This window comes from Malania oleifera, chromosome 13 (genome assembly GCF_029873635.1).
Source record: "Malania oleifera isolate guangnan ecotype guangnan chromosome 13, ASM2987363v1, whole genome shotgun sequence".
NCBI classification, from domain to species: Eukaryota; Viridiplantae; Streptophyta; class Magnoliopsida; order Santalales; family Ximeniaceae; genus Malania; species Malania oleifera.
In genome coordinates, this window is record NC_080429.1 from 11378079 (window position 1) to 11390300 (window position 12222).

General features: G+C 40.0%; 1 long non-coding RNA gene across 1 annotated transcript; it reads left to right on the forward strand.

Moving 5' to 3' along the window:
- Positions 1–480: 480 nt before the first annotated feature.
- On the forward strand, positions 481–2358 carry LOC131146693 (uncharacterized). Its single transcript, XR_009134436.1, has 4 exons — positions 481–721; positions 814–859; positions 958–1020; positions 2151–2358. It is a non-coding gene; the product is annotated as an uncharacterized LOC131146693 (long non-coding RNA).
- The last annotated feature ends 9864 nt before the right edge of the window (positions 2359–12222 follow it).

The following is a 12222-nucleotide window of genomic DNA, read 5'->3' on the forward strand; positions in this document are numbered from 1 at the left end:
CTCCTGATTCTAGATCAACGCTTACCCTTCTAGTAGGGAAGGTCAACTCACTCAACGGCGGCCTTGACCCGCCGGTATCTCTGGGTTTCCTGAAAATCATTTAAGTTTGGGGGTGAGACACATCTCAGTAAGGGAAAATAAACTAAATACAGTTGTATGACAATATGAACATTTAATGCAATTATACGTATACAGTACATTTTGTAGTAACCGGGAAAAAAAATAATAATAATAAAATTTAATTTAAAAAAATATATAATAATAATAAAATAATAAAATAAAATTAATTAATTAAATTAACAAGTAAAATGAATAGTATGATAAGGAAAATATATATATATATATATATTGAAGCATGTATATATATATATGTGTGTGTGTGTGTGTATATATATATATATATATATAAATAAGTTATTATGATATGTATTTAATATAAAGGTTAAAGGTATATATATAGAAAGTGGAAAGCTTCTTCAAGAAGCTTACTTGGATATTTTTTGGAAGTGCTCTCTCTCTCTCTCTCTCTCTCTCTCTCTCTCTCTCTCTCTCTCTCTCTCTCTCTCTCTCTCTCTCCTACGACTCTCTCTCTTCGATTCCGGGCTAGTTTTACGCCGGATCGACAAACCGAAGCCACCACGATGCTCCTGGCGAAGTTCTCTACAAGTCTGCCGGAGCGGATCGTCAGGGAAACGAAGTTGGATTTCATCCCAAATCTAAGGTAAGACTTTATATTCAATATTTGGATTTTTGACAGTTGAAGAAAATGATATACACGTAAAAATACTGAACTTTAATACTGAAAATTTTCAGTTCCAGGGTATTGATTGGGAACGTTGGGAATCATCCCTAAGTTGAGGTAAGACTTTTTAAGTCGAATTTGATTTAGTGGTAGTTATAGAAAATGTTGTACGTACGAAAATACTAAACTTTAATTCTGCGAGTTTTCATTTTCAGGGTATTGAGTTGAGAACCTTGTGGGTACGGGGAAGATTTTCTTAGGGGCTTTTCAGGAATCAGGTAAGGGGATAAACTAAGCTAGTTTTGTTTTGAAAAAATGTATGTATATATATATAGCATCTGGTTTCAGGAAAAATAAATATATTTATATATATGATTTATATTTGGAAAATACTGTTTAAATGATGATATGTTGAATACGTAGAAAATTTGTTTAGTGTGGCATGAGTATAAAAATGTTGTGAAATATTGTTTTTTTTGGAATGGGGACGATATGGATTTCTATGATGGAAAACCGGCGTACGGGCCAAGATATTTTTATATGTATATGTGATTTTCCGGCGTATAGGCCGTGCTATGTGTATGAGATTTGCCGGCGTACGGGTCGTGCTATGTGATTTGCCAGCGTACGGGCTGTGCTATGTGATTTGCCAGCGTACGGGCTGTGCTATGTGATTTGCCAGTGTACGGGCTGTGCTATGTGATTTGCCGGCGTACGGGCCGTGCTATGTTAAAATGTGTAATACCGGGGTACGGGCCGATAATTTTTATGATACACGTATATATGTGAAATGATATGATTGATGTGAAAATAAATGATATGAGATATTTATGTATCACGGTTTTAGTATATGTATATGATATCAGAACCTGGTTGGCTTGGTTTAGGCTAACACTTGCACGGTACAGTTGCTATGTGTCCATGGTCCTCGTGATCATGATATTTGTGTTAATGCCGCTGTACGGAGTGGTGTGAGATTGGATGGTCGATGTGGTTATTTTCAAGAAGTATGCTGTTATCGCCTTTGGTGTACGGACCAGTCTGGGTAGACCCATCGAACCTACAGACTACTGTTTGACTTGGCAGTGGTCGGCCAACCATTGTCAGGTCCCGCCTTCGGGCCACACAACCCAGTCATGTGGGGGTAATACATGACAACAGCCAGCTAACCTACCAGGGTTGTTTTTATGTTATTATTATTATGATATGAGATGAGAAATGTTTATGAAAATGCAGTATGTTCTGCCATGTTTTGATATGCATATGTTTTCCCAGATTTGATAAACAGTATTAAATATGTTTTGTATGGTATATGTAGAACACAGAATACTCATGTTGTCACACACTGGTATTAGTTTATTTCCCTTACTGAGAGGTGTCTCACTCCTAAATCTTATACATTTTTCAGGAGCCCCTCATAGGAGAGCGGGAAAAGCCCCGCTGATCTAGATCAGTTGGTTGCCCTCTTTGGAAGGGTAAGTTTTTGGTAGGGACAGTTAGGTTTTGTGGGGATTGTCCCTAGATTTCATTTTTGAGATGTATATACTGTGAGATAGTAATTGTAGTGACTCTGGTATGTGTTATACACATTATGATGAAATGTATATGATTTTATACTTTCTGCTGCGTAGGCTTCTGCTGTATGTTTTGTTATATCCCTGGTGCCCATGGGCCCAGGTGGATTATGACCTGCTGAGTTGGAATGTATGATGTGATGATAATTTATTTATATAAAAAAAAATATATGTGAAAAAGGAGCAGGTCGTTACACATTTCATATATTTGTAAACATTCATCATATCGTACTGAATAATCATATACTTTCATATTTGCTAATAAATCATATCGTACATAAAACATCTGTTATAACCGATAATACTGAAAACATACCCAGGATGAATAACTAGTTGATGTCATGTATTACCCTCCATGACGGGTTGTGCAGCTCGAAGGCGGGACCTAACAATGGCTGGCCGACCACTGCCGAGTCAAAAAAGTCTGTAAGTACGATGGGCCTGCCGCACCTTGGTCCGAACTGTCAGGTGGACGTCTACAACTTTACACTGAAATTCACATCGACTATCCATCTCCCACCCCCTCGTGGGGTGGTTAGCACAAGTCTGAACGTAGATATTTGATCTATATAGTTACGGTACCGAACTCCTAAAACTAAACTAAACTAACATCTGGGTTCTGATAACATATAATACATGATATTATAACATCTTTCATAATTTCATAAATACGGCCTCGTGTTGAAATCATTTCATAAATACGGCCTCGCGCCAAACATTTCATAAATACTGCCTCGTGTCGAACATTTCATATTTACACGGCCTCGCGCCAAAATCATTTCATATATACACATTATGAAAATAAATCAATTATCATGTATTTGTCAAAATCATCATAACATACTGTATCATTTCGTAATACCTGAAAACATACTTTACTCGTAAAATCTTCCAGATCATAATACTTTTCATGAAGAATAACATTCATGCCACACAAAGTTGGGTAAATCATACATTTCATTCTAAAATCATAATTTCCGTATAAGAGCAGTATTTTCCCAAATATGCATTTATTCCATAATATTCAAATATTGTACATATTTTTCAGAAAATCAATTTGCTCATAAATAATAGTAATTTGCGTGAAAAATAACTGCTTTAGTTTATTCCTTTACCTGGCTACTGAGAAAGCCCTTATAAATTCTGGTCTCACACCCATAGGATTTCTTAATCAATACCCTGAAAATGAAAACTTTCAGTATTAAACTTCAGTATTTTCACGCGTATATCATTTCCTATCACTACAGTAAGACCAAATTCGGCATAAAAAGCCTTACCTCAACTCAGGGTTGATTTTCAACGGAGTTCCACGAACGATCCGCTCTGGCAGATATGTAAAGAACTTCTCCAAGAGCGTCGTGGTAGCTTCAGATCGTCGATCCAGCCAGCGATGGAGCTGAAATCAAAGAGAGAATGGAGAGAACCCGAATGGAGAGAGAGAGAGAGAGAGAGAGAGAGAGAGAGAGAGAGAGAGAGAGAGAGAGAGAGAGAGAGAGAGGGAGATTTTTTTTCTAATTTTTGATGTTCAAATCTAGGTTCTTGATATTTATAGGACTGGATTTGTCGACGAGACACGTTACCTCGTCGACGAGTCCTGTAGAAATTTCATTGACGAACCTGCACCTTCGTTAACGAATTTCAGACTTGCCCAAAACCCTCTCTCGGTATTTTCTCGTCGACGAATCTTGCCTTCGTTGACGAGGTCCTCTTATACCCTCGTCGACGAATCCCCTATGTTCGTCGACGAGGCCTTGGTAATTTCCCTCGGTTATTCCTTCTGTTACTATTTCCATTTCTTTTCCTCTTTATTTAAATACCATTATTATTCGGGTTGTCACATTCTCCCCTCCTTATAAAATTTTATCCTCGAAATTTACTATTCATATAATTTATCGTCCCTTGAAGGCAAAATGGTCTACTTATTTTATTACTTACCCTCATTTATGGCGGAAGAATACCGTGGTTACATTTCAAGTTTTGGGAGATTACATATACCAAAAGAAAATTCCCCCTAAAACTAAAATACCTCTTACTACTAGAATATTACATGTACCTGCAAAAGAAACATTACATATTTACTTACATTTCTTATTTACATATGGACTTCTTGGAATAATTGTGGGTATTTCTGTCTGATCTGTTCCTCAAGCTTCCAAGAAGCCTCTTCTACTGCATGATTCCTCCATAGAACCTTTACTAGAGGAATCTTCTTATTACGTAGTTCCTGTTCCTTTCTGTCCAGAATCTGCACTGGTACCTCCTCATAGACTAGCGAATCACTGAACTCTAACTCACCATAACTGATAATATGAGAAGGATCTGGGACGTATTTCCTCAACATAGATACGTGAAATATGTCGTGCATCCTGGATAGTGTAGGTGGTAAAGCTAGCCTGTAGGCCACCGGCCCCACTTTCTCTGAAATCTCAAATGGACTAATAAACCTAGGGCTAAGTTTACCCTTCCTACCAAACCTCATAACTCCTTTTAACGGAGCTATCTTTAAAATACGTAATCACCCACATCGAACTCCAAATTCTTGCAACGATTGTTGGCATAACTCTTCTATCGACTCTGAGCTGCACTTTTCTATCCCTGATAAGTCGAATTTTATCATACGCCTGCTGTACCAGCTCTGGCCCCACAACTCGCCGCTCACCCATCTCATCCTAATACAAAGGAGATCGACATCTCCTGATAAAGCCTTAAATGGCGCCATGCCAATACTAGTCTAATAACTGTTATTATACGCGAACTCCACCAGTGGCATGAACTGAGTCCAGCTACCCCAAAAATCTAATACACATGCATGGAGCATATCTTCTAGTATCTGTACCATCCTTTCTGTCTGTTCGTCTGACTGAGGATGGAATGCCGTGCTAAACGATAACTGAGACCCCAGAGCCTCCTGCAAGCTCCTCTAAAATCGTGACGTGAATCGCGGGTCTAGATCTGACACAATAGATACAGGCACCCTATAAGAACGAACTATCTTCTGAATGTAAATCTTCGCTAAACGGCTGAGGGAATAACTAATCTTGATAGGGAGAAAATTGGCGATTTTAGTCAACCGATCTATTATCACCCAAATCGCATTCTGGCCATGCGATGTCGATGGCAGCCCTGAGACAAAATCCATAGATATATGATCCCACTTCCACTATGGAATAAATAATGGCTGCAATTGTCCCACCGGCCTTTGGTGCTTAGCTTTTACCTGCTGGCACGTCAAGTATTGGGCTACGTACTCGGCAATCTCCCTCTTCATACCACTCCACCAGTAAAACTCTCGCAGATCCTTGTACATTTTCGTACTACCGAGATGAACCGAATATAAGGATCTGTGATACTCCTTTAAAATAGTCATCCTAATGTCAGCATCAGTCATAATCTAGAACGGAACCGTAAAACTCTGTCATCTTAAATGCAGAATTCCTCTTCCTGACCATCCTGCACTTTGTCCATCACCTCTATTAATTCTGGGTCTTCTTTCTGAGCAGCTTTAATTCTTTCTTGCAGCGTAGACTACACCACTAAACTGGCAATACATATTGGAGTATTACTCTCAATCAATTCAATGTCGAGTCTCTTTAGATCCATCATGATCGGACGCTGGATCTCCATAGCTGCCAACGCTGATTCCCCAGATTTCCTACTCAGTGCATCAGCTACCACGTTTGCTTTCCCTGGGTGGCAACTGATAGTACAATCAAAATCTTTAATTAACTCTAACCACCTTCCCTGTATTATATTCAATTCCTTCTAAGTAAAGAAATACTTTAAGTTCTTGTGATTGAAGAAAATCTCACACTGCTCACCGTACAGGTAATGCCTCCAAATTTTTAATGCGTATATCACTGCAATCAATTCAAGATCATGGGTAGGATAGTTCTTTTCATAGTCTTTCAACTGTCTAGATGCATATGCCACTACCCTGCCATGCTGCATCAATACGCAACCAAGTCCCTTCAAGGACGCATCACTGTAGATAGTATAACCCTCACCCACAGACGGGATGATCAATACAAGCGCTGTGACTAACTTCTGCTTCAACTCCTGGAAACTTTGCTCACAGCTATCGTCCCATTCAAATCTGGCATTCTTTCTAATCAGTCGCGTCAGAGGCCCTAATAAAGCTGAGAATCCCTCGACAAAATGATGATAATATCCGGCTAACCCCAAGAAACTCTTGATCTTCTAGATGTTTCTCGGTCTAGCCTAATTCACTACTGCCTCAATCTTACTAGGATCTACAAAAATTCTGTCTCTTGAGATAACATGCCCCAAAAACACAACTTTCTCGAACCAGAAGTCACATTTACTGAATTTTGCATACAATTTCTTCTCCCTAAGCATCTGCAAGACTTGCCTCAAATGTATCTCGTGCTCCTCATAGCTCCTCGAATAAACCAGTACATCATCAATAAAAACAACCACAAACTGATCTAAATATGGATGAAAATTCCTATTCATCGAATCCATAAATATTGCAGGAGCATTCGTCAGACCAAATGGCATAATAAGGAACTCGTAATGCCCATATATGGTTCTGAAGGCCGTCTTTGATACATCTTATTTTCTCACCTTTACCTGATAGTAGCTTAACCTGAGATCGATCTTGGAATACGCCCGTGTACCCTAGAGCTAATCGAACAAATCATCTATACGGGGTAGAGGATACTTGTTCTTGATTGTCACTTTATTAATTTCTCTGTAATCTATACACATCCTCATAGACCCGTCATTCTTTTTCACAAACAGCACTGGAGTTCCCCAAGGATATACACTAGGTCGTATGAAGCCCTTATCAAGCAAATCCTGCAACTGATCTGTGATACCTCATGGATGAAAGACTTAAACGATTAGATGTTACTACCTATATCAACAAGGTGCACCTTTCTTTTCGGGAGCCTTCCCATAAGAACTTCATAATTAAGCGTGCTTGGCTTGGAGCAATCTTGGGATGGGTGACCACCTCAAAAGTTTTCTCAAAAAGTGTGTGAGTGAGGACAAAAACACACTGAAAAGGACATGTGTTGGTTTGTGGGGCCAGTCATTTAGTCCGATAAGGCTCGCCCCCTTGTTGTCTGGTCCAGGTGGAGGAGGAGAGATGCAATGCTCCCTGACAGACCCAGGTTGGGGCGTTACAAATGGTATCAGAGCCAACACCCATCCGGAAGTGTGATGAGATTCACATCGCCTGGGTTTGGAAATGTGGGTTTGCAACGAGGATGTTACATTCTATAAAGGGGGGAGAATGTGATACCCCATGGATGAAAGATTTAAAAGACTAGATGTTACTACCCATCTCAACAAGGTGCACCTTTCTTTTCGAAAGCCTTCCCATAAAAACTTCATAGTTAAGCGTGCTTGACTTAGAGCAATCTTGGGATGGGTGACCACCAGGGAAGTTTTCTCAAGAAGTGTGTGAGTGAGGACAAAAATACACTAGAAAGGACATGTGTTGGTTTATGGGGCCAGTTATTTAGTTCGATAAGGCTTGCCCCCTGTTGTCTGGTCTAGGTGGAGGATGAGAGATGCAGTGCTCCCTGACAGACCCAAGTTGGGGCGTTTCAAATGGTGTCAGAGCCAACACCCATTCGGAAGTGTGATGAGATTCACATCGCCTGGATTTGGAAATGTGGAGGACGTTGCGTTCTATAAATGAGGGAGAATGTGATACCCCATGGATGAAAGATTTAAAAGACTAGATGTTAGTACCCATATCAACAAGGTGCACCTTTCTTTTCAGAAGCCTTCACATAAGAACTTCATAGTTAAGCGTGTTTGACTTGGAGCGATCTTGGGATGGGTGACCACCAGGGAAGTTTTCTCAAGAAGTGTGTGAGTGGGGACAAAAACACACTAGATAGGACATGTGTTGGTTTATAGGGCCAGTCATTTAATCCGATAAGGCTTGCCCCCTGTTGTCTGGTCCAGGTGGAGGACAAAAGATGCAGTGCTCCCTGACAGACCCAGATTGTGGCATTACATGATCTTTCAATTCTGCCAACTCTGCTGGTGCCATTTGGTACGGTGCTTTAGAGATCGGCGCTGTACCTGAAAGTAGATCAATAGGAAAATCTACCTCACAATCCAGTGGTAGACCTAGTAATTCATCCGGGAATACATCCGTAAATTCTTTCGCCACCGGCGTATTGATAAGTTTTAATTCATTTTCTGACATTTCCTTCACAAAAGTCACAAATCCTAAATAGCCATTCTAGAGCAGTCTCCTCGCCTGAACAGCTGAGAGCATTTGAGGTAAAGATTGCACTCGTAACCCTATAAATCTGAATTCTGGTTTTTTTGGAGGTCTGAATATTACTTCCTTAGCACGAAAGTCTATAATAGTAGAATTAGCTGCTAGCCAATCCATGCCGAAGATGATATCAAACCCGTGCATATCTAGGACCACCAACTCAGCAGATAGAATCTTCCCCTAAACATCAACTGGACAACCCTGGAGTACCCTACTACATCTCACTGCTAACCCGGTCGGTTTAGTCACTAATAACCCAACATCTAGTGATTGTGTTTCAACCCCACACAATTTAATACATCCCAAGGACACAAACGAATGTGTGGCACCATAATCAAAAAGAACAAAAACTTTAAATGAAAACATGTTAACCGTACCTGTCACCACGTCGCCAGCCGCCTCAACATCGCCCGGCGTCAAAGCGAAACCCTTGGCTGGGGCCATATTCCTCTGCTGGCCTCCATGTGGCGCCTGGTAGCCTCATCGAGCAGTCTAGGAGCAAGAGCAGCACCAATTTGAGCCTAGAAATCCCTTATCACATGCCCTGGCTCCCCACATCGATAGCAAACACCTTGCCTGACACGACACTCCCCTAGGTGCCTTTTCCCACAAGTCGGGCAAATTGGAGGTGGCTGTACACCCTGAAAACCGCGATTCCCGGTCTTCTGCCTCCGATCTCTATAGTAGCCACCTCTTTTCCACGAACCACGTCCAATCCTCTATTAGGAACTAGAAGGTATGGATCTCTTCTTCTGTCTCTACTCCTCAGCCTCCAACTGCTCTCCAATCTCTATTATAGTAGCTTGGTCAACCAGCTCGGCGAAGTCCTGCAACTTCAGTATTGATACCTGCTTGTATATTTCTCTCCTCCGGCCTCTTTCAAACCGTCGTACCTTCTTCATCTCTTCTAGAATGATGTACGGGGCGAAGCGAGATTGTAACGACCTGACCCTTTATACGGACCCAGGTGTCACTCATTCATACATAATACCTATACTTGTTCAAGATATAGTAGCAACCCTCCCTTAACAGGGACATACGGGTGTAAAACATACATAATCATGGTGTAAATGTCACAGAAAAACATAAACATCCATTGGGATTTCTACTAGACTTATACCAGAGTTCTCTAATACATCCATAATTTACATAAATTCATACATAGGATAAATTCTTGTTATTACAACCCTCCCCGATGACTTTCATCCAAGTTTAATACAAGATTTAGGTGCTTACTTAAGCTAACCCAAAAAAACAATCTCCCCAGTCCTTTTAGCTATTAGGACCGACGCACAGATGGATCTGAAAACAAAAGTTGTAAGATAGGGTGAGACACCTCTCAGTAAGGAAGAAGGAGTTACAACAGTGTGTGACTGCATACATGCATGTTTTCATTCAACATCTGGAATATAAATCAAACATTTTCAATACAGTTTTGCATCAGGTATATCATTATTCATATTACATAAATTCCTACATCTGTCTTTCGACCATTTACTGATTTATTAGATGACCGACAGCAAAATATCCCTATAACCAGTTTTACCCTGTGGCCCAGGTTGTGCACTGGTACTCGTCCAATGCCCTGTTTGTGCAGACATTGTCGAGTACCTACATACAATCCGATTGCCTCCATTGGCCCAATATCAGCCAATGGTTTCACCCTACTAGCCGACCATCTTGGTACTCACATCATTTAATACGTGTGGTTGCACGTGTACATCTAGCTACGATATCGCCCCATAACATATAATAGTATTTATTTCAACTCTGCAAAGAAATTATTTTTCAACCCTATATCAAGAGTAGAAATAATCTCAGCGGGTTCAAACTGGCGTCTTTCTACTTAGTTTGCCCCTCTTTGTTTACTGATTCTGCTCGGTGTATCACCGGCCTCAGTTTTTCACATTTTCAGTATAACAAATTGGAATTTCATTCCCATATTCTATATCAGTAGTATAGAAAAATACATTCATTTCCATTTCAACATATATCACACCAGTTTACTTCAAAAACCAACTAAATGATAGAAATTCAATATACATAGTTTAACTAAATAAATAAAGAATTCGAGCCTCTCCTACTATAGTATAAACACAAATAAACAATATTTGTAAAATTTGGAGATCACACATCGAAATCCTCATTTTTACCAAAAACCGTAAAATCATCAAATCGGCATTTCTACTTAGTAGAATTTCACAAATAAGCAGTTAAATCATACATAATAACATAAACTAGCTTTTTAGCAGTTTAGTTTTCTAAAATAACTGTTGTAATCAAATTTCCCTTACCTTATACTCAAAATGAAACTTCGTACGAAAAAGGTCCAAATCAACAACCCGAAATCCCGAAAACCTAAAATCACAGAACATAATCTTACTACAACTTCTACCACTATTCAAATATCTAATCAAAACTAGGATCAGATTCCTACCTTGATTTTTGGGGAAACCTAAAACTCTTCGAATCAAGGATCCGATCCACTAAAAGTGTAGAGCTTTCTCTTCTGATCCAAGAAATACCCTCCGTTTTTGGAAACAGACGACGAGCGGCGAAGAATCCTAGAGAGAGAGAGAGATTCGAAGCTTAGAGAGAGAGAGAGAAAGAGAGAGAGAGAGAGAGAGAGAGAGAGAGAGAGAGAGAGAGAGAGAGAGAGAGAGAGAGAGAGAGAGCTTTTTGGAAGATATCTTAGCTCCTAAGCAACTCAACAGGATATTTATAGGACCTTTGACCCGGTCCCCTTCGTCGACGAGGCGGCTTCTTCATCGATGAAAACACCACAAAATTCGTCGACAAAGCCCTAAATTTTGTCGACGAGGATTTCCTGAGAATCCCTAAAACCTCTCGGCATTTTCTCATCGACGAGGCTCTGAATTTCGCGATGAATGTGATCCTTCGTTGACGAATCCTGCTGGTGCAGGTTTGGGTCTCTACAATCTCCCCTCCTTATAAGAATTTCATCCTCGAAATCTATTACTAAATACTAACTCAATTTCTTCTTATAATTTCGCTTATAAAAGAGTCGGTCGTCGCCTACAAAGTGACTTTGGCCTAAATTCGTTACATACCCTCACATGTGGCGGAGGAATACCGTGGTTACTCAAAAGATACATCGGAAGATTACATACATAAACAAAACTCTCCCAAGTATTTTACCACTTAATCTATAATGTCTAATACACATTCATGTTCTATCAAATAATTGTGGGTGTTTTTGAAGTATCTCAGATTTTAATTCCTATGAAACTTCTTCCACTGTATGGTTATGCCATAATACCTTCACAAGAGGTATTTCCTTAGTCTGCAACTGCTGTACTTTTCGATCTAATATCTGCACTAGTACTTCCTCATACGATAAGGTGTCACTGATCTCTAGAGGTTCGTAACTCAGTACATGCGATGGATCTGGTACGTACTTCCTCAGCACATACACGTGAAATACATCATGAACTCTAGACAATGCTGGAGGTAACGCCACTCGATAAGCAACCAAACCTATCCTTTCAAGGATTTCAAAAGGCCCGACATACCGAGGACTTAACTTCCCTTTCTTCCCGAATATCATCACCCCTTTGATCGGAGCGATTCTAAAAAATACCATATCTCCTACTTCAAATTTCAACCCTCGTCGACGAGTATTA